General features: G+C 42.8%; 1 protein-coding gene across 5 annotated transcripts in view; it reads right to left on the bottom strand.

The window, feature by feature from the left end:
* Nucleotides 1-22428, bottom strand: part of LOC134351615 (CMP-N-acetylneuraminate-beta-galactosamide-alpha-2,3-sialyltransferase 1-like) — a 98584-nt gene extending 76156 nt beyond the window's left edge. For 4 of the 5 annotated variants that reach the window (XM_063058010.1, XM_063058035.1, XM_063058016.1 and 1 more), the window contains exon 1: nt 21950-22428. The gene's annotated coding sequence lies outside the window, so the exon portion shown is untranslated. Of the gene's footprint in view, nt 1-15828; nt 15964-21949 lie in introns of all 5 variants that reach the window. The other variant, XM_063058025.1, reaches the window with a different exon arrangement.
* Between the last annotated feature and the right edge of the window lie 1883 nt (nt 22429-24311).

Here is a 24311-nt window from a genome sequence, read left to right on the forward strand (position 1 = left end):
GCATTAGCACACAGGGAGGGATAAATGAGGCACTTAGGGAGTAAGAGAAATGCAAGAGAACACAAGAAAGAAATTATGATGGCTAAAAGAAGGCATTAGTTTGCCTTAATAGACAAGATGAAGGAGAATCTTAAGGGATTCTACAGATGAAGTGCCTATAATAAGTATTCACACTCCTTGGAAGTTTTCATGTTTTATTGTTTACAATATTAAATGACAGTGGATTTAATTTACACATCAAAGTTGCTGGTGAACGCAGCAGGCCAGGCAGCATCTCTAGGAAGAGGTACAGTCGACGTTTCAGGCCGAGACCCTTCGTCAGGACTAACTGAAAGAAGAAATAGTAAGAGATTTGAAAGTGGGAGGGGGAGGGGGAGGTCCAAAATGATAGGAGAAGACAGAAGGTGGAGGGATGGAGCCAAGAGTTAGACAGGTGATAGGCAAAAGGGATATGAGAGGATCATGGGACAGGTGGCCTAGGGAGGAAGAAAAGGGGGAGGGGGGGAAAACCCCAGACGATGGGCAAGGGGTATAGTGAGAGGGACAGAGGGAGAAAAAGGAGAGAGAGAAAAAGAATGTGTGTGTATATAAATAAATAAATAACAGATGGAGTACGAGGGGGAGGTGGGGTATTAGCGGAAGTTTGAGAAGTCAATGTTCATGCCACCAAGTTGGAGGCTACCCAGTCCTCTCATATCCCTTTTGCCAATCACCTGTCCAGCTCTTGGCTCCATCCCTCCCCCTCCTGTCTTCTCCTATCATTTTGGATCTCCCCCTCCCCCTCCCACTTTCATATCTCTTACTAGCTCTTCTTTCTGTTAGTCCTGACGAAGGGCCTCAGCCCGAAACGTCAACTGTACCTCTTCCTATAGATGCTGCCTGACCTGCTGCGTTCACCAGCAACTTTTATGTGTGTTGCTTGAAATTCCAGCATCTGCAGATTTCCTCATGTTTGTGGATTTAATTTGGCTTTTTGACACTGATCAACAGAAAATATTATTTTGTGTCAAAGTGAAAACAAATTTATACTAATTGGTCTAAATTTATTACAATTCTTAAACACAAAAAAATTTGATTCAGTATTCACCCATTTCGAGCCAGTATTTAGTAGATGCACCTTTGACACCAAGTACATCCTTGAGTCTGTGTGGAGAGGTTTCTGTCAGTTTTGCACATCTGAACACTGCAATTTTTCCCCATTCTTCTGTACAAAACTGCTCAAGCTCTATCAGATGGCACAGGGATCACGAGTAAACAGCCCTTTTCAAGTCCAGCCACAAATTCTCAATTGGTTGAGGTCTGGACTCCAACCGGGCCAGTCCAGGACATTAACTTTGTTGTTTTGAAGCCATTCCTGTGTAGCTTTGACTTAATGCTTGGGGTCATTGTCTTGCTGGAAAGCAAATCTCCCAAGTCCCAGTTCTCTTGCAGACTGCATCAGGTTTTCCTCCAGGATTTCCCTGTATTTTGCTGCATTCATTTTACCCTCTACCTTCACAAGCCTTCCATGGCCTGCCGCAGTGAAGCATCTCCACAGCGTGATGCAGCCGCCACTATGCTTCACAGTAGGGATGGTGTGTTTTTGGTGATGTGTGGTGTTTGGCTTCAGAGCTGACTTCAGAGTCTCCTGCATGCCTTCTGTCAAACTCTAGCTGAGATGTCAGGTGAGGTTTTTTTTTCCAACAGTGGCCTTCTCTTTGCCACTCCCCCATAAAGCTGCAACTGGTGAAGCACTTGGGCAACAGTTGTATGCGCATTCTCTCCCATCTCAGCCACTGAAGCTTATATCCCCTCCAGAGTTGTCATAGGTCTCTTGGTGGCTTCCGTCATCAGTCCCCTTCTTGTACGGTCACCCATTTTTTGAGTGCTCTAGGCAGATTTACAGCTGATTCTATTTCTTGATGATTGACCTAACTGTACTCCAAAGGATATTCAGTGAGTTGGAAATTTTCCTGTATCCATCTCCTGCTTTTCACTTTTCAATAACCTTTTCGTGGAGTTGCTTGGAGTGTTCTTTTATCTTTGTGGTGTGGTATTTGCCTGGATACTGACTCATCGGCAGTTGGACCTTCCAGATACAGGTGTATTTTAAGTACGAACAAATGGAACATCTTGATTACACACAGTGATTTCCATTTAACTAATTATGAGACTTCTAAAACCAATTGGCTACACCAGTGATGATTTGGTGTGTCATATTAAATATATATAGAAGTGGTCCACGAGTTCACATACTTGGGGTCAACCATTAGCGACACTCTCTCTCTCAATGCTGAAATCTATAGGCATATCGGCAAAGCAACATCGATCCTTGCTTGACTCTCCTTGTGGGTCTGGGAGAATCTGAAACTCGCTACAAAAACCAAGACTGCTGTAACAATGCATGTGTTATCAGCACCCTCCTGTATGGTAGCGAGACTTGGACCATCTACTCCAAACAGGAGAGGAAAGTCAATAGTTTTCACCTGCGCTGCCTTCACTGCATCCTCGGCATCACCTGGAGAGACAAAGTCCCAAACTCTGAGGTCCTCTCTCGCGCTGGACTTCCCATAATGTTCATGCTTTTAAGACAACGCAGACTGCGCTGGCTGGGCCACGTCCGTCATATGAAAGATGGTAGACTGCCAAAGGACATCCTTTATGGAGAACTAGCAACAGGCAAGAGAAACATTGGCAGACCCCAGCTTCGCTTCAAGGACCTCTGCAAGTGCGACATGAAAGCCTTAAAAATCAACACAGTGAGCTGGGAGGATACAGCAGATGACGGCAACAAATGGCGAGGTACTCTTCTGCAACACCTAGAGCAAGGTGAAAGAGTGATCCTGAGTTTGAGGAGTGGAGAGCACAGCAGACAGCGGACAACAATTTCAACTGTGGCAGAGCCTGACGTTCCAGGATCGACCTCAATAGCCACAGTCAACGCTGCTCGACAAACCAGTGCCTACCGGAGGTGCAGTACCCATGGTCCACCACGACTGACGGAGGCCACAGGGGATTAAAAGGGGGTGAATACTTATGCAATCAATTATTTTGTGTTTTATATTTGTAATTAATTTAGATCATTTTATAGAGATTTCCTTTCACTTTGACACAAAGGAGTTTTTTTCTGTTGATCAGTGTCAAAAAAACCCAAATTAAATCCCATTGTGATTCAATGTTGTAAAACAATAAAACAAAAAAACTTCTGGGAGGCGGGGTGAATATTTTTTATAGGCACTGTATGTTAAGGGGAAAAGGATTGCAAGGAACAAAATTGGTCCTTGGGAAGATCAATATGATAACCCTGCCACGGTCCGGTCCGTTGACTCTTAGTTTCAGTTAATTTCCTTTTCCCCGTGTTCCACCGGGCTCCTTGATTGGGGCACCTGATCCTCATTCGAACCGGCAGCATAAAAACTTCGGATTACATCTACTCGCTGCTGGTTTGTCACCTCAGCAGTGAGGCTATGCTCGTTCCAGACCACCAAGAATGAGTCGAGTTGAGAGCCTGCCGTTCACAGTTCCTAGGTCGAGTGAAGATCCTGTCATCCGCTGCTCCTGGGTCGAGTCGAGAGCCTGCCGTGCAGCTGAGTTTTGGCGGCCGTTTCCCGCTTCACGTGCTACTCGGAGTAGAGATATAAATGGACTGTTGTTTGTTTTTGCCATCTTGTGTCCAACTGAGTATTGTTGGCCATTTGCGGCTGCTCCAAGCCGCGATATGAACTGTCTGTTGTTGTATGGTGTTGTCGTCTCCATGTCCTAGTACAGTCCAAGCCCAGGCTCCTTGTTCCAGTCCAGTCCAAGTCCAGGCTCCGTGTTCCAGTCCAGTCCACGTCCAGGCTCCGTGTTCCACTCAGGTCCAAGTCCAGGCTCCGTGTTCCACTCAGGTCCAAGTCCAGACTCCCTGTTCAACTCAGGTTCAAGTCCAGGCTCCCTGTTCCACTCAGGTCCAAGTCCAGACTCCCTGTTCAACTCAGGTCCAAGTCCAGACTCCCTGTTCAACTCAGGTCCAAGTCCAGGCTCCGTGTTCCAGTCCAGACCAAGTCCAGGCTCCATGCTCCACTCAGGTCCAAGTCCAGGCTCTGTGTTCCAGTCCAGTCCAAGTCCAGGCTCCGTGTTCCAGTCCAGTCCAAGTCCAGGCTCCGTGTTCCACTCCAGTCCAAGTCCAGGCTCCGTGTTCCACTCCAGTCCAAGTCCAGGCTCCGTGTTCCACTCCAGTCCAAGTCCAGGCTCCGTGTTCCAGTCCAGTCCACGTCCAGGCTCCGTGTTCCACTCAGGTCCAAGTCCAGGCTCCGTGTTCCACTCAGGTCCAAGTCCAGACTCCCTGTTCAACTCAGGTCCAAGTCCAGGCTCCCTGTTCAACTCAGGTCCAAGTCCAGGCTCCGTGTTCCAGTCCAGTCCAAGTCCAGGCTCCATGCTCCACTCAGGTCCAAGTCCAGGCTCCGTGTTCCAGTCCAGTCCACGTCCAGGCTCCGTGTTACACTCAGGTCCAAGTCCAGGCTCCGTGTTACACTCAGGTCCAAGTCCAGGCTCCGTGTTCCACACAGGTCCAAGTCCAGGCTCCGTGTTCCACTCAGGTCCAAGTCCAGGCTCCGTGTCCCAGTCCAGTCCAAGTCCAGGCTCCGTGTCCCAGTCCAGTCCAAGTCCAGGCTCCGTGTTCCAGGCCAGTCCACTTCCAGGCTCCGTGTTCCACTCAGGTCCACGTCCAGGCTCCTTGTTCCACTCAGGTCCAAGTCCAGGCTCCTTGTTCCACTCAGGTCCAAGTCCAGGCTCCGTGTTCCACTCAGGTCCAAGTCCAGGCTCCGTGTTCCACACAGGTCCACGTCCAGGCTCCTTGTTCCACTCAGGTCCAAGTCCAGGCTCCGTGTTCCACTCAGGTCCAAGTCCAGGCTCCGTGTTCCACACAGGTCCACGTCCAGGCTCCATGTTCCACACAGGTCCACGTCCAGGCTCCGTGTTCCACACAGGTCCACGTCCAGGCTCCGTGTTCCACTCCAGTCCAAGTCCAGGCTCCGTGTTCCAGTCCAGCCCAAGTCCAGGCTCCTTGTTCCACTCAGGTCCATGTCCAGGCTCCATGTTCCACACAGGTCCACGTCCAGGCTCCGTGTTCCACACAGGTCCACGTCCAGGCTCCGTGTTCCACTCAGGTCCAAGTCCAGACTCCATGTTCAACTCAGGTCCAATTCCAGGCTCCGTGTTCCACTCAGGTCCAAGTCCAGGCTCCGTGTTCAACTCAGGTCCAATTCCAGGCTCCGTGTTCCACTCAGGTCCAAGTCCAGGCTCCGTGTTCCAGTCCAGTCCAAGTCCAGGCTCCGTGTTCCACTCAGGTCCAAGTCCAGACTCCGTGTTCAAATCAGGTCCAAGTCCAGGCTCCCTGTTCGACTCAGGTCCAAGTCCAGGCTCCTTGTTCAACTCAGGTCCAAGTCCAGGCTCCGTGTTCCACTCAGGTCCAAGTCCAGGCTCCGTGTTCCAGTCCAGTCCAAGTCCAGGCTCCGTGTTCCAGTCCAGTCCACGTCCAGGCTCCGTGTTCCAGTCCAGTCCACGTCCAGGCTCCGTGTTCCAGTCCAGTCCAAGTCCAGGCTCCTTATTCCACTCAAGTTCAAGTCCAGGCTCTGTGTTCCAGTCCAGTCCAAGTCTGTCTCCGTGTCAAGTCTCCGTGCCTGTGTCCTGCAATTGGGTCCACTCCCTACGCTCCACTGCAACAAATCCACGCGTGGAGCGAAAAGAGATGGGGGTGATATTAATTTTTTTTGGCATCTGTATTTACAGAGGTGATGGGTACAGTGTCTCTAGAAGTAAGGCAAAGCAGCACTGGCTTTATGGACTTTATATCGATTACAGGGGAGGAGGTGTTTGGTGTATTGAGGCAAATTAGGATGGATAATTCCCTCGTACCCTATAAGAGGCATGTGGAGAAATTTCAAGGGCCCTAGCAGATATATTTAGATTATCCTTGGCAACAGGTGAGGTATGGAGGTTTGCAAGATACCTAATGTTCTTCCACTGTTTAAAAAAAGGCTCTAAAATTAAACCAGGAAACTATACGCCAGTGAGCCTGACATCAGTAGTGGGAAATTTAATGGAAGTTATTCTAAGGGACCGAATATATTAGTATTTGGATAGACATGGAGTGATTAGGGATAGTCAGAAATGCTTCACGCATTGTAAGTCATGTCTTATAGAGTTTTTTGAGGAAGTTACCAGGAAAATTGATGAAAGCAAGGCAATGGATGTTGTCTACATGGACTTTAGCAAGGTTTTAGAACTGCATGGGAGGTTGGTCAGGAAGGTTAAGTTGCTCAGCATTCAAGATGAGGTGGTAAATTGGATTGGAAACTGGCTTTATGGGAGAAGCCAGAGACTGGTAGTAAAGGTTGCATCTCTGACTGGAGACCTGTGCCTAGTTGAGTGCTACAGAGATCAGTGCTGTGTCTGTTGTTGTTTGTCATCGACCGTATATTAAGATCTGGAAGATAATGTGGTTAACTAGATCAGCAAATTTGCAGATCACTCCAAGATTGGGGGTGTAGTGGACAGCGAGGAAGACTATCAAAGCATGCAGTGGGATCTGGACCAGCTGGAAAAATTGGCTGAAAAAAGGCAGATGGAATTTATTGCAAACTAGTGTGAGGTGTTGCACTTTGGTAAAGACCAACCAGGGCAGGTCTTACATAACAAGTTGTAGGACACTGAGGAGGGTGGTAGAACACAGGGATCTGGGAATACAGGTCCATAATTTACTGAAAGTGGCATCACAGGTAGATAGGGTTGTAAAGAAAGCTTTTGGTATATTGGCCTTCATAAATCAAAGTATTGAGTACAGGAGATGAGATGTTATGTTGAAGTTGTATGAGCCGTTGCTGAGGCTTAATTTAGAGTATTGTATACAGTTTTGGTCACCTCCCTACAGGAAAGGTGAAATTAAGGTTGAAAGAGTGCAGAGAAAATTTAGGATCGTACTAGGAGGACCTGAGTTATACGGAACGTTTGAATAGGTTAGGACTTTATTCAAATGGAACATATAAGATTAACAGGAGATTTAATAGAGGTATACAAATTATGAGGGGTTTAGATAGGGTAAATGCAAGCAGGCTTTTTCTACGGCACTAGGGTGGGGCTAGAACTATCGGTCGTGGTTTAAGGGTGAAAGTTGAAAAATTTAAGGGGAATATGAGGGAAACTTCTTCACTCAGAGGGTTGTGACCGTGTGGAACAAGCTTTCACTGCAAGTGTTGCATGTGAGCTTGAGAATTTTGGATAGGTGCATGGACGGCAGCAACATGGAGGGGTATGGTCCCAGTGCAGGTCAACGGGAGTAGGCAGCTTAAATGGTTCAGCACCGACTAGATGGGATGGAGGACCTGTTTCTTGCTCTGTACTTTTCTATGGCTCGGAATCAGTGTGCTGGCATGTTCTCATTGGCCTTCTGTCACAACCATAGGCTGCTGCAGAGTCTGGGTGCCCTCACAGGTGGGCAGCTGAGCGGGATCAGTAAGCACACTCACAAGAATGCACATTGGTGTTTCATTCTGGTTGTGTTTAACTCCCTTCCTTTCGTTTCGGTCTCGTCTAGTCTTGACCAAAGGCACACTGATGGCAATGCTCCCTGCTTACCTTTGTCCTCATTGAGGAAAAGAAGACCACAGTTCAGATGGATGCTGCAAAGGAGCGGTATTTATTTAGTATTAAGTTGCTGCTTCCGAGCTGCAGTGCTGGTGTTAACTTTTAGTCTGAGAACTTCAGTTAACGCCCCTGTAGGCCTAGTGTTTATAATCGTTGTTTTGTTCTGCACATTTCTTAATAAAATTTGGTGAACTGTTAATTGTTAATCCACTTCCTTGTCTCTCCCTCTGCAGTTCAGCCATCACTGCACACATCTTTGTCACCCTCACTAATTTTTATCGATGCACCATAGAAGTCATACTGTCTGGACTCATCATGGGTTGGTATGGAAATTGCTCTGCCCAGGACTGCAGGAAACTGCAGATAGCTATCCACACAGCTCAGCACGTCACAGAAACCAGCCTCCCCACCATGTACGCTCTTGTTATCTCAACATAATGAGCAGCCCACTCTACCCTGATATTTTTTCTTTACACCCCTCCTTTCAGACAGAAGAAACAAATGCCTGAAAACAGGTATTACCGGACTCAATGACAGCTTCTCTCCCACCAGAATGGAAAGAATAAACAATCCGTTGTTTGAAAAGATGAACTTGTGACATCACAACCCACCTCAGCAGCCTCTTGCACCTTTTTGGTAGATGGTTAAATTAGTTTATTATTGTCATTTGTGTCAAGCTACAGTGAAAAACCAGTATTCCATAATGTTCAAACTGATCAGTTCAGTGCAAAGGTGTACTGAGGTGATAGAAAGTAAAACATTAACAGTGCAGAAAGTGTTACAGTTATAGCGAAGACGCTAAAACAGGTAAACAGTAAGTTGCAATGTAATCACAAGGTAGATTGTGAAGTCGAGTCCATCTTATCATACTAGTAATCCATTTAATAAAAGAATAACTGCAATATAGTTTAATTTTAAAGTCGATGGTCTTACTGTCCACCTGTGCTGTACTTTTTCAGTAACTGTAACACAATATTACTAGAAGACTAGACACTAGAATACTACAGCACAGTACAGGCCCTTCGGCCCTCGATGTTGTTGCAACCCATATATTCCTTAAAAAAAAGTACCAAACCCACACTACTCCGTAACCCTCGATTTTTCTTTTATCCATGTGCCTGTCCAAGAGGCTCTTAAATACCCCACCACCATCCCTGGCAAGTCATTCCAGGCACCCACAACCCTCTGTGTAAAAAACTTACCCCTGATGTCTCCCCTAAACTTCCTTCCCTTAACTTTCTACATATGCCCTCTGGTGTTTGCTATTTGTGCTCTGGGAAACAGGTACTGGCTATCCACCCTATCTATGCTTCTCATGGTCTTGTAGACCTCTATCAAGTCCCCTTTCATCCTTCCACGCTCCAAAGGGAAAAGTCCCAGCTCTGCTAACCTTGCCTCATAAGACTTGTTTTCCAATCCAGGCAACATCCTGGTAAATCTCCTCTGGACCTTCTCCATAGCTTCCACATCCTTCCTCTAATGAGGTGACCAGAATTAAACACAATACTCTAAGTGTGGTCTCACCAGAGATTTGTAGAGTTGCAACATGACCTCTCTACTCTTGAAATCAATCCCCCAATTAATGAAGCCTAGCATCCCATAGGCCTTCTTAACTATCCTATCAACCTGTGCAGCGACCTTGAGGGATGTATGGATTTGAACCCCAAGGTCCCTCTATTCATCCACACTCTTAAGTAAAAGATCATTAACCCTGTACTCAGCCTTCTGGTTTGTCCTTCCAAAATGCATCACCTCACACTTATCCAGATTGAACTCCGTCTGCCACTTTTCTGCCCAACTCTGCATCCTGTCTATATCCTCTTGTAACCTTCGACAACCTACAGCTCCATCCACAACTCCTCCAATCTTCGTGTCATCCGCAAACTTACTCACCCATCCTTCCGCCTCTTCATCCAGGTCATTTATAAAAATCACAAAGAGTGGGGCTCCCAGGACAGATCCTTGCAGCGCTCCACTAGTCACCAACCTCCAGGCAGAATACTTCCCTTCCACTACTACCCTCTGCTTTCTTCTTGTAAGCCAATTTTTTATCCAAACAGCCAAAGTTCCACTGATCTCATGCCTCATGACGTTTTGGATGAGTCTCTCGTGGGGGACCTTGTCAAATGCCTTGCTAAAATCCATGTAGACCACATCTACCACCCTACCCTCATCAATTTCTCTTGTTACTTCTTCAAAAAACTCAATTAGGCTCATGAGGCACGACCTTCCCTTCACAAAGCCATGTTAACTATCCTTGAGTAGACTGTACTTCTCCAAGTGCTCGTAGATCCTATTCTTAAGAATTCTTTCCAATAGTTTGCAGACCACCGACGTAAGACTCACCGGTCTATAGTTCCCAGGATTCTCCTTATTACCTTTTTCAAACAAGGGAACTATATTTGCCATTCTCCAATCCTCCAGCACCTCCCTGCAGCCAAAGAGGATTCAAATATCATAGCTACTGCTCCAGTGATCTCTTCTCTCACTTTCCACAGCAACCTGGGGTATATCATGTCCGGCCCTGGGGACTTATCAATCTTGATTTTTTTAAGCAGATCCAACACTTCTTCCTTAATCTCCTCATTGTCCAGCACACAGGCCTGTTCTGTTTCTACCTCACCCTGATCAAGGTCCTTTTCACTTGTGAATACTGAAGCAAAGTATTCATTTAGGACCTCCCCAACCTCCTCCACTTCCAGGCATATGTTGCTTCTTTATCCTTTAGCAGCCCCACCTTCATTCTTGTCATCCTTCTGTTCTTCACATATGCATAGAACGCCTTGGGGTTCTCCTTGATCCTACATGCCAAGGCCTTCTCCTGCTCCCTTCAAGCTCTCCTGTCCTTTCTTAAGCTCCTTCCTGGCTACCCTATATTTCTAATTAGCCCTTCCTGCTTCTTATATCTAACATATGCTTCCTTCTTCCTCTTGACGAGTTGCCTCACGTGTTTCATCAGCCACGGTTCCTTTTTCCTACCATTTTTTCCTTGTCTCAGTGGGACAAACCTATCCTGAACCCAGCACGTGGTCCTTAAACTTCCTTCACATTACTTCTGTGCTTTCACCCTTAAACATCTGTTTCCAATTTACTCTTGTTAGTTCCAGCCTCATCCCTTCATTGTTAGCCCTTCCCCAGTTAAGCACCTTCCCATTTTGTCTGTTTTTATCCTTTTCCATAGCTATGCTGAAGCTAAGGGAGTTGTGGTCACTCTCACCAAAATGCTCCCCCACCAAGAGGTCTTCCACCTGACCAGGTTCATTACCCCGAACTAGATCCAGTATGGTCTCTCCTCTCATTGACCAGCCTACATACTGTGTCAGGAATCCTTCTTGAACACACCTAACAAATTCAGCCCCATCTATCCCCCTTACAGTCAGCAGGTGCCAGTCAATATGAGGGAAGTTGAAATCACCCATAACTACAACCCTGTATTTCCTGCACCATTCTAAAATCTGCCTGCTTATCTGCTCCTCAGGGTCCCGAGGGCTATTTGGGGGCCTATAGACTACTCCCAGCACAGTGATTGAGCCCTTCCTATTTCTGACTTCCACCCACACTGACTCAGTGGACACTCCCTCTGCAGCATCCTCCCTTTCTATAGCCGTGATACTATCCCTGACCAGTGATGCTACTACCCCCCATTTTCTACCTCCCATCCTATTCCTTTTAAAACACCTAAACCCCAGCACCTGCATCATTCTGTACAATATTCTAGTATCACTTTACCCTTGTACTACGCTGACGTACTGATGAAATGAAATGGTCTGTATGCAAACCAATGTTTTTACTATGCCTCAGTACATGTGGCAATAATAAACACATTTACTAAATTACTTTTATTTTTAAACAGTGGGCCATTCTTCTATATTCTTCCACAAAGCATTCTGAACATGATCCATTGTGATACTTTGGACTTTTTTTTGTTGTCTACCTCATTCTTCCAGACTCCACTGCATACAAGTTTAGCTCATCCAACCTTCCTTCTCGAGACAAGTTATGTTACTGGAAGAAACCTTTCTTCCCGAAGAAGATGGCACAGAGAACAATGCAACGTCTTCCAGACGGTTCAAGAAACTACTTCTTTCACTTCATTTATGTCTTTTTTTTTCTCAGTTGTGATTCTGCTGCCGTTGGAGCCGGTGACCTATATCTTGTGGCATGTTTTTGGGCCGATTGAACAATTGGGCCTGGCACTTTGCTGTCTCCAACCGTGTTTCACGAGGTTTCAAGCAAAGCGTGAGGCCTCAAGGCCCAAAAGTCTGGAGGTGGGACATGGGCCAATGAATGACTCCATTTCTCGCTGATCTCGCCAAAGAAAGCATCGAGGAGGATTGAAATCATCAAGCCAACAGCAGAAAGCAAGCAGCTCTTAAGCACTATTTACCAGCTTCTTGTTCGCTGCTGCCAGAAGAACGTGCCTGTGTAAGATGGCCTCTCTTTCCTGCTCATCTGCTGCTCCCAGAGGACGCTCCCTGAGTTTGAATGGTCCATCTCTCTCAGTCGATGCTGCAGGGGAATTGTGCCAGAGTCCTGGGCTTTGGTCAAAGTTTAACCGATGTGCTTTGCAGATTGGACTCTGTAAACACATCTCTGTAGTTCAAGATGTGTTTCTGGTTTTTGGTCTCTCCTTTTTTTGTTGCTTTTTAGGGCAATTTTGATCAGGACCACTTGCAGATAATAAACGACACAGTGCTAGATTGAACTGAAATGAGCTGAACTGAATATTACAGGACTCTACTGATTTTGTGTTTTATATTCTGTGTTTTTTAATTTTTTTTTGCTATTTGGGCAATTAGTATTTTTTTTGTGAGTTGGGGGAGTTTGCTATTTTCCATGATAATCTTTGTTTTGAGGCTACCCTGTGCAAAAATGAATCTCAGGGCTGTGTTCTGCATACCTACTTTGATAATAAATGTACTTTGACTCTTTGAATCTTTTACAATGTTCTAAAACAATATATAAATCATATCAAATTCTGGTTAGATGCTATTATATTCAGTCCGAGCCAAAGCATTTAAGAGAAATACAAATACTGATTCACCAGAAAAAAATCAGCAATAAAGCTTAATTTTGAGATCACGTTAATTTATTTGAGTTATTATTTTTTTTCCTTAAGAAAAATAAAGTGTTAAGAATTTTTTTTGAAAGCAAAAAAGAGAGAAAAAAAGAATCCCTACTAACTAAGAGAAAAAAAACCTTACTAACTAAAAAAAAGAAAAAAAAAACTATATTGGGAGCACAACCCCGGAGCTATACGTCATACAAACTTCCATGAAAGAAAAACATCAATCCGCCAACTCAAATCCATTTAAACAAAAATCGGAAGGAAACCATATTAATTAACTCAAATCAGATGATAGTAGCGGGCAAAAGAACCCCACCTTTTCTCGAAATCAAATCGAGGATCAAAAGTTTGACTTCTGATTTTCTCCAAGCTAAGACATAACATCACCTGAGAGAACCATTGTATCAAAGTAGGAGCAGAAGCATCTTTCCATTTCAACAAAATAGCCCTTCTGGCCGATAACGTAACAAATGCAATTACATGTTGATCTGATATAGAAATACCATGAATATATTGAGGGATTATACCAAACAAAACTGTCAATTTATTAGGTTGTAAATTAATTCTTAAAACTTTAGAAATCGTAGAAAAAAATAGATTTCCAAAAATGTTTCAATACAGAACACGACCAAAACATGTGTGTCAATGTAGCTGTCTGGGCTTTACATCTATCACACTGACTATCAACATTAGGAAACATTTTAGACAGTCTTTCCTTTGTCAAATAATAACGATGTACTATTTTGAATTGAATTAAAGAGTGACTGGCACAGATCGAAGAGGAGTTAACCAACTTCAAAATCCACAACCAATCCTCTGTTATCAAGGACATGTTAATCTCTCTCTCCCAATCTTGCTTGATCTTACATGAAGGGTAATTTTGCTGCTGTAACAATAAATTATAAATTTTCCCAATAAAACCTTTCACTAAAGGGTTCATTTTTAAAATAGAGTTATTGATTTGAAGGCATAAAGTTAATATGTGCATAGCAAGAAAAATATTAATTGATAAATCACTCAAGGCCAAAGCAAGTTAACCATAAAATTATAACAAGACTATTAAAAAAGATGGAATCAAATATATTTATCACAATAAAGGAAGTCAGAACTCCAAGTTCCTGTCCTTACTAAAAAATACTTCTACTGGGTGTTGGAATGAACAGAACAAAAGGCTGTCATGCTGTTTAAACTGGAATTTTAAACTGGATTAGCTATTTCTCATCTCATTTGCATTAGGAGTTTCTTCTCAAGACGCCGAAGAAAATCATAAGAATTTTCACCGGCAAAGGTTAAACTGGAGAAAATAAAAAAAACCTGCAGATCTGAAATAATAACTAAGTGTTGGGCAGGAAGGTCAGCATGGATCTTGTGGGCTGAAGGGCCAGTTCTCTGTTACACTGCTCCTTGACTATGACTCAGCAGGACAACTAGCAATTACGGAAACAGAGTTACCGTTTCAGGTCAAAGACCCTTCATCAGAGAATGCATATCACAGACCTTCACTCTGAGTGGAGAGGTTTCCCCTCATGTTCCCTTTAAACATTTCACTTTCACCCTTAACCCATGACCTCTAGTTGTAGTCTCACCAGACCTCAGTGAAAAAAGCCTGCTTGCATTTACCTATCTACACCCCTCATAATTTTGTATACCTCTATCAATCTTCTACGTTTAGATTCCTTCAATCTTCTGCATTTTAGGGAATTAAATATTAACCTATTGAACCTTTCCATGTAACTCAGGTCTTCAAGTCACGTTAGCATTCTTGTAAATTTTGTCTGCTTCTTTCAAGTTACTTACATCTTTCTTGGAGGTAGGTGACCAAAATTGCACACAATACTCCAAATTAGGCCTCACCAGTGTCTTATACAATTTCAACATTGAATCCCAACTTTTGTACTCAATACATTAATTTACGAAGTCCAACATGCCAAAAGCTTTCTTTATGACTCTATCTACCTGTGATGCCACTTTCAAGGCATTATAGATCAATATACCCAGATCCCTCTGTCCTACTACACTCCTCAGTGCCCTACCACTCACTACGGTTACACTTACAATGTCTCAAGAAAAAAAACATTATGTAAAGATTGAAAAAATTGTGATGAAAAAAAACCCTACTAAGCAAGACAAGTGGGGAAAAAAGAAAGATCCCATTAGGTGTTCAACTCCAGAGCCATGTGTCATACATAAAGCTTCTAAAGATAAACATCAAACCGCCAGCAAAAAAAAGTACCAAAAAATTTACAATTGTGGAGAATCCATCAATTAACTCAAATGATAATAATGAGCAAATGAACACCATCTTTTCTCAAAATCAAACATAGGTTCAAAGGTTTGACTTCTAATTTTCTCCAAACTAAGACATAGCATCACTTGAGAGAACCATTGTGACAAAGTGGGAGCTGATGTATCCTTCCACTTCAACAAAATGGCCCTCCTAGCTATCAATGTAACAAATGCAATAACATGTTGGTCAGACACAGAGATACCATGAATATTTTGAGGAATTATTCCAAAAAGCACAGTTAATTTGTTAGGTTGTAAATTAATTTTAAGTGCTTTAGAAATTGTCGAAAAAACTGACTTCCAGAACTGTTCCAGTATAGAGCAAGGCCAAAACATGTGTGTCAGTGTAGCTGTCTCAGTTTTACATCTATCACAATAACTATCAACATTAGGGAGTATTTTAGACAATCTCTCCTTCGTCAAATGGTAACGGTGTACAATTTTAAATTGAATCAGTGAATGACTAGCACAGATCGAAGAAGAGTTAATCAGCTTCAGAATCCACGTTCAATCCTCCGTCATAAAAGTCAAATTGAGTTCCTTTTCCCAATCTTGTTTAATCTTAAATAAAGGACGCTTATCCCATTGTAATAGTAAATTATAAATTCTTCCAATGGAACCCTTCATCGAAGGGTTCATACTCATTATACTATCTAACAGGTCAGCATCCAATATGTAAGGAAAATTACTTAAATATTTTTGTAAGAAATGTCTAAGTTGGAGATATTGGACAATACTCCTTTCAAAGTCACAGATTCTCTTAGTTATTTAGGTGTCACAATCACTAAAAAATACAAGGATCTTTATATAGCCAATTTTGTTCCTTTGCTAGACTCTATGAAATATTTATTTAGTAGATGGAGTCCACTTACATTTTCACTTGTTGGTCGCATCCATATAGTCAAAAAGATGATTTTACCAAAATTTTTATATCTATTTCAGAATATCCCTGTTTTTTTGATGAAGAAGTTTTTTGACCAGATTGATTCTATTATTTTATCTTTTATCTGGAATAATAAAAGACCAAGAATTAGTAAATGTCATTTACAAAAGTTGAAAAAGGACAGAGGTCTCGCTTTGCCTAATTTAAGAATGTATTACTGGGCTGTTAATGTGCGATACATGTCCTTTTGGTTATATTGGGTTGATAAGAAGGATTGGCCTATCTGGGTAGATTTGGAATTGAAAGCTGTGAAACAGATTTATTTAACCTCATTATTGGGAGCTGCTTTGCCTACACGATTAGCTAAAGTTGCTAATTTAAACTTATACCCTGTGATTAAGCATTCTTTGCAAACTTGGCTTCAGTTCCGCAATTGTTTTAATCTTAAAAAATTTAAGCTTTGAAGTTTAATTTATTGAAACTACATTTCACTTTTGAAGGCCTCCCACTTACCAAGCACACCTTTGCCACAAAACAATCTTTCCCAATCCACGCTTGTCATATCTTTTCTGATATCATCAAAATTGGCCTTTCTCTAAATAAGAATCTTAACCCGAGGGGCAGACCTACTCATTCACCCTGAAACTAATGGCATTACCATAACTAAATGCAAAGTGTTCCCCTACACCATGTTCTGTCACCTGCCCTGTTACATTTCCTAATAGATTTAGTATCACACTCTCTCTCCAGTTGGGGCTTCTATGTACTGATTAAGGAAACCTTCATGAACACATTTGACAAATTCTTCCCCATCTGGTCCTTTCACATTATGGGAAACCTAGTCAATATATGGAAAGTTAAAATCACCTAGTACAACAACCTTATGTTTCTTGCAGTAGTCTGCAGCCTCTCTACAAATGTTCCCCTCTAAATCCCAGAAACTGTTGGGTGGCTATAACATAATCTCATTAACATGGTTTCTTATTCTTATTCACCATTTCTTATTCATCATTTCTACCTATAAAGTCTCACTGTATGAGCTCTCCAGTCTGTCCTGTCTGACCACTGCTGTGACGTTTTCCCTGACTAGTAATTCCACTCCCCCTTTAATTCCTCCAGCTCTGTCGTATTTAAAACAACAGAACCCTGAAACATTGAGCTGTTGGTCCTGCCCCTCCTGCAACCAGGTCTCACTAATGACTATGATGTCACAATTCCACATGTTGATCCATGCCCTAAAATCAACAACCTTTCCGACAATATTCCTTGCATTGAAATGTTAACGGCTCAGAATATCACTCCCACCATTCTCAACCTTTTGATTCCTGACTTTGTACGTAGGCTTAACGACATCTTTCTCCACAACACTCCACTATCTGTTCTGTCGTTCTGGTTCGGATCTCTCTACAGCTCTAGTTTAAACGCCCACCCCCCTGTGCAGCACTAGAAAATCTTCTTGCTAGGATATTAGTCCCCCTCTGGTTTAGGTGCAAACTGTACCTCTTATTCAGGTCCCACATTCCAAAAAGAGCCCAATAATCCAAAAATCTGAAGCCCTCCCTCCTGCACCATCTCCTTAGTCATGTGTTAACCTATTTCTGGTCTTAATAAAGACAAACTTGGTGTGGGTTTATGTAGGAACGCTTTATTACTTAACTGCTGCTCAACCACCAGCTCACCATCGTACCTTTCGGTCCAGGTGAACCTCTAGGAACTGAAATTCTTTATTATGCATGTATGAAAACACACCACTTTCCCAGGAGGAGAGCCCTCCCACCTGCACCATCTCCTTAGCCACATGTTAAACTATGTGATCGTCCTGTTCCTGGCCTCACTAGCACTTGGCCCGGGTAGCCATCACAACTCTGGAGGTCCTGTCCGTCATGTTAGCATTGAACAACCTGAACTCACTTTGCAGAACCTCGTCACCCTTCCTACCCCATGTCATTGGTACAGATGTGAACCACGACCTCTGGCTGCTCACCCTCTCACTTAAGAATGATGTATACTTGATCAGAGATATCCATGATCCTGGCACCCGGGAGGCAACAGTCCATCTGGGAATCATGTTCTCATCCACAAAAGCTCCTAACCAACAAATCCCCTATCACTACTGCTTAGCTCTTCTCCCACTTTCCCTTCAGTGTCAGAGACCTGACTGCTGCAACTTTACTTTGCTAGGCATTCTCCCACCGGTATCCAAACCTGTTTTTCAGGGGAATGGCCGCAGGGGTATTGTGCTGCCACAGTAAGAATGCTGATATGATAACTTAACCACTAATCTCTCCCAGAGCCCAAAAACATACTTTCTCATGATGATACTTATGTACTTTTGCACATTTTATTCCATATTCAGATTTCTTACTTTACTTCTATATAATGCTTTATTCTTTATAATTGTTGAATTGTTGCTTTCACTGACACACCACAGCAAATTTCTAATACGTGTAAATGTGTTTGGTGACTAAGGTTGATCCTTAATGCTTGAAAGCTCGCCAGTGCCTCTACCTCCTCGAGAAGCTAAAGAAATTTGGCATGTTCCCTTTGACCTTCACCCAGTTTCATTGATGCATCATCAATCCAGATGCCTCACGGCTTGGTACTGCAACTGCTCTGCCCACGACCTCAAGAAACAGCAGGGAGTTGTGAATATAGCTCAACACATCATAGAAACCACACTCCCCTCCATGGACTCTGAGTACGCTTCTCAGTGCATCAGTGAAGCAGCCAACACTGTCAAAGATCCAATCCATCCCAGTCATCCTCTCTTCTCCCACACCCTGTCTAACCCATCATGTAGAAAATACAAAAAGCCTGAAAGCATACACCACCAGGTTCAAGGACAGCTTCTATCCTATTGTTGTAAGACTGCTGAACGTTTCCTTAGCTATGATAAAATAGACTCTTGACATCACAGTCTACCCCATTGTGTCCTTGCACCTTACTGGGTATCTGCACTGCACTTTCTCTATAACACTTTAGTCTAGACTATTACTGTTTAGCCTTGTACAATCTCAATGTGCCATTGCATACATTGATCAGTGTGGACGGAATGCAATTCCAGAATCTCGGCACATGTGACAACACTAATAAACAAAATTGTACATGTAAAACTTAATATTTATTCAGCTATTATGTTGAATTTGCTGTGATGCAAATCGGCTGCTTTGTACTGTACATTTTACAACCACTGGATTGATTGCTGAAACACTTGGGAAAAGCCTGAGGCTACAGGAACTGAAGGTGATCTGAAATAAGGCCTCAAGTGCCAGCTTTAAGTTTTAAGTCTAACTGCACCAACTGCTTAACACCAATGTCTGGACATAGATTAGCCATAGATTTGAGGATCTATTCTTATAGAACACTGCAACATTGTACAGGCCTTTTAGCTCATGATGTTATGCCAACATTATAAACTACTCTAAGATCAATTAAACTATTCACTCCTACATAACCCTCTATTTTTCTATGGTCTAAGTGTTTTTTAAACATCCCTAATGTATCTGCCTCTACCACCACCCTGGCGGCGTGTTCCACACATCCAACGTGCTCTGTGCAAAAAATTTCATCTGCCATCCACCCTTTCACTTTGCTCCTCTCACTTTAAAATTATCCCCTCAGCTATTAGCCACTTGCGTCCTTGGGAAAAAGTGTCTGACTGTCCATTCCATCTAGGCTGCCCTTTCAGCATTTTCCATTTTGCATTTAGATTTTCAGCACCTGAGGTTTTTTGATTTTCACTTTTGCATTTACACATCCTGTTGCCATCATTGCAGAACTGTGCCATAAAGGAAAATTATATGTTATGTATTCATTTAGACCAAAGCCAGTATTGGTGTGCTTAGCCCTCTGCTCTACTCTCTTCATGCATATGACTGAGAGGATAGGTACAATGCCATATTTAACTTTGCTAATGATACCACTATTATTGATCAAATCAAGGGTGGTGACGTTTAGGTATGTTGGCCGGAGATTGAAAAACTGATTGAACAGTTCCACAGCAACAACCTCCCACTCAAAGTCAACAAAACCAAAGATCTGATTATTGACTACAGGCGGAGGAAACCAGGTGCTCACAATCTAGTCTTCAACCTGGGATCAGAGGTGGAGGATGTCAGTAACTTTAAATTCCTTGGGGTTAACATATCATCAGATTTTTCTGGGAACATTGCAAACACCATTACAAAGAAGGAACACCAGCACTGCTACTTTCTTAGATGTTTGCACAGATCTAAAACTTTGACAAACTTCTATAAATGCACAGCAGAGAGTATCCTGACAAGCTGTATCACAGCTTGTTATGGAAACACCAAGAGCAGAAAGGCTCAGTACATCACAGTCAAAGTCCTTCCTATTACTGAGCACACCTACAAGGAGCACCACCACAAGAAAGCAGCATCCATCATCAAGGACCCCCACCATCCAGGCAATGCTCTCTTCCCACTGCTGCCATCACGAAGGAGGTATGGGAATCATAGGTTCCACACTACCAAGTTCAGGAACAGTTATTACCCTTCAACCATCAGGCTCCTGAACCAGCGTGGACAGCTTCATTCACCACAACTCTGAACTGATTCAACGACCTATGGAATCACTTTCAGGTACTCCACAACTCATGTCCTTGGCATTATTTATTTACTTATTTGCACAATTTGTCTTCTTTTGCCTGTTGGTTGCTTGTCAGTCTTTGTGTGAAGTTTTTCTATTATATTTCTTAGTTCTACTGTGAATGCTAGCAAGAAGCTGAATCTCAGGGTAGTATATGGTGACATATACATACTGTACTGTACTTTGATAATAAATTTACCCTGAACTTGAATGTCATCAACAACTGCCTACAAAGGGCCCTATGGAAATTTTGCTTTTGCAAACTTGCTCTTTTATTTTTTGACTGATTCAACATTCAGCAAATCTTCCCAGTTAAAGATTTCACTCTGAACACATAATTGAGTTCGATTTCCTTGTGATTTACTGAGGAAATTGGAGGTGGCAGTTTTCAGAATGAATGTTAATCTAACCTCACCACAGATAGCTTGAATTTATGTACACAATTCCATGGCACGTCTATACAAATAGGGAAGTTCTTTGAATCCACATGTAAAACGCAGCGTGCATTCAGTCATTATTCTGACAATTTCCTGAATTTGTAGCGATTAAAATTTGCTGTTTTATTCTGTGCGTTTTACAAGACTGGATTAGTTCTCAAAACATTTTGAGAAGTCCCAGTGTTACAAGAAAACACTTTATAAATGCAATCCACCTTTTTACATCTATTTTACCATTGGGTCTGCTACAGGAATCGAGGCAGATTCAAAATGTGACCCGAAGTGCCGTTCTTTTCATATATGTTAAGGTTTGTTCAAATGATTACATTATCACAGCAATACACTATTATCCGATATTCAGCACTTTATAAAATACACCATTTACAGGTTTGAATTAAAATATGGTTATCACTGTCCTGAACACATTCGAGTATCGTTGCGGGAAATCGCACCCTGAAGTTTAACAAATTTCACCGCATATGTCGGTGATGTTAAACTTGATTCTGATTCTGGTAAGTTCTAAATCGAACCGCAACAATCGTCAACATTAATGTTCTGACATGGATTAGCAATAGAGTTGGGGATCCATTCTTACGACGTTTGTAAAATTCCATCGATGATGCTTGTGGAAACTGTACAAAATACTAGCATGACACGACAAGGAGTGTGAAAAACCTGAATCATGATACTTGTTCATTCGCTACTTCTTCACAAGCCTTTAAGTTAGGGGAGGGAGTTTTCATGGTGGTGGAGTGCGGGGGTTGGGGTTGCTGAAGAATTTGCAACGATTTAATACCAAGAATAGTCGCTTTTTTGTTTTAAGCTGAGTCTTACTGATTATATTGAATAGATAAAGGACCTCGATTCTTGCTTGATACTCTGAATCGTGATCACGGACCCTTCCTCCAAAAGTTTACGATTTCAATGTCCATTTAAAGGGTCAGGCGCCTTGTTTACTTCGTTTCAACTAAATCGTTTCGTATGCAATACGATTCAATGTTATCAAAGCGAATGGTTTGGAGAAAATTAACAGTTAATTCTTGCAATACAAAGTGCTGGACTTACCCGACAAGGTTGTGAATTTTCGGCCCTTAACAACTATTCCACTTTGAGATAAAAGACAGCGAGTTAACACAAGTCAAACTTGGCAGCAAAAACTTGTGAACGGGTTTGTTTAAACTACTCAGAGAGATCGTTTCTCCCCATCGAAATGAGTTCTTCCAGCATTTTGTGTGTATTGCTCGAGATTCCCAGCATCCCTAGAATTTAGTATCCCCCGTCACTGTGTAAGAAATTGAATCGCTTGAAACCAAAGGCGGAATGGAAGACAGGCTCCACCTAGCTGCAAGCAATGCCGTACGATCTATAAGATCAAATCTTTCAAAACGCGAGGGAGTTGGGCGACGCGGCATTAATCTTTCCTTGACCACACATGGGACGACAGAGTCATGGAAAGTTTAACAAGCAGGAGACAATCTGCAGAGGCTGGAAATCCAACGTAACACACACAAAATGCTGGAAGAACTCATCTGGCTGGACAGCGTCGACAGTGTACTCTTTCCCAAGAATAAACTAGTTGAAGTCAAAATTGTGCAAGGAAGAGCGCAGGAGTTCGTCGCTGTCAATTAACGGCACCTGGAAGAATCGGAATGTGAGCCAGTCCGGATCAACTTCACCGTTGTCTCTTCAGTTGTCCACTGCCTTCTACAGGAGAACCAGAAGGCACGCAGGGGGATTTGGAAGTTGAATGTCAAGCTGCTGACCCCCAGAGAACATGGGGAACTAAAGCGGGATTACGGTGATTGAAGAACCGTGAAATCCCTCTTTGATTCCCCTATGCAATGGTGGAAAGTGGCCAAGGGGTTTTTTTGTCCACAAAAGGGTTCAGAAGCAAGACAGAATCAAAGGGAATTGTGTCAACTCCAAACAGATTCGCAGCAGCTTTTCCTTCTGCAATCGAAGTGGGCGGAGGTGAGGAAGGAACTCTGTGAGGTGAAGAGCCGACAAGCCCAGCTCTTTGCTATAGATTCCTCTAAGATCATCTTCAAATCTAAGATCCACACAGTGGAGAAGTTTGAGATGTGCTCAAACTTCATCTTCCAGAAGGCTCACAGGGGGAGCTCTGTGATGCACAGCTTTTCAAAAGAGGATGGCTCAGTAGTATCCTTGCACGTAAAAACTTCAAGAATCTGCAGATCCTTCTATGCCAGTCTGCATGACAGAAGAGCTCTGATGACAGAACCTCCTGTCAGGGAGAGAGTCTGGACCAACCCCTCAACGGTGAAAGAGCTGACTAGCCCAATAAAGAAGTACAGCACAGAAACAGGCCTTTCAGCCCAACTAGTCCATTTACAAAACCATTTAAACTGCCTATTCCCATTGACCTACGCTGCAACCGTAGCCCTCTATAACCATACCATCTATGTACCTATCGAAACTTCACTTAAGGGAACTCTTCTGGGGCGCTAGATGGAGTAGGTCACACCTTGCCTTTGCTCCGTTCACTTTTCAATCTTTTTACCATCCTTTTACTATCTATATCTAAATGTTTATAACACTTTTATATGCTTGAATTTTGATTTTTAATCAATGGAAATGAGTACCGGGAGAAAAAAATGCATTAGCTGAAGGCAAGGAAGCTGGTAATGGAAATGGAAAGAAAGAAGGTGTTTTGAACAGCCTAAACAGTCTCAACTTACTTTGGAGGCTATCTCGAAGTTCCTGGATGATAAATTCAATAAAAGATTTGCTACTTTGAAAGTATTGTTAAAGGAGATAGAAGGTAGATTGGCAGTACTTAAGTGGGAGAGCGAAAAACAGCAACGACATATTTCTAATCTCGTTGAAGCTGGGAGTCAGAGAGATCATAGACTAGATCTATTGGAAAAGAAATTAACTTAGACCACTCAAGCACTGGAACAGTATAAAGTCAAGACTATTGACTTGGAGAGTCGTAGTCGGAGACAGAATTTGCGAATGATAGGACTCAGTGAAGACAATGGAGGTGTTCGGCTCTGATGTTTTTTCTTCTCCCCCTATACTCAATCGTGGCCACTGGTCTTTAAGAGCTAAACCCCCTAAGGAGTTGAAACCCTGACCTGTGATACTCAGATTTCACTATGTGCATACTAAGGAGCATTTAATTTGAATTTCTCATCGGAAAGGGGTTGTTGAACATGGAGATCTCAAGTTTCATCTTGTTGAAGACTACAGTCCTGAGGTAATGCAAGAAAGATCGCTTTTTAAACCAGTGGTGTCCAAGTTATATCAAAGAAATATCTGACCGGCTCTGCTATTTCCAGCTCGCCAAAGGGTTGTTCTGCCTGATAAATTGCGTAAATGGTTTAAATCCGTGGACGAAGCATATAAATTTCATTTGGCTAATAAACTGATGATGTCGGAGCTCTATCAAAGAAAGTTCCTACCA

Source organism: Mobula hypostoma, chromosome 1 (assembly GCF_963921235.1).
Source record: "Mobula hypostoma chromosome 1, sMobHyp1.1, whole genome shotgun sequence".
In the NCBI taxonomy this organism is placed as follows: domain Eukaryota; kingdom Metazoa; phylum Chordata; class Chondrichthyes; order Myliobatiformes; family Myliobatidae; genus Mobula; species Mobula hypostoma.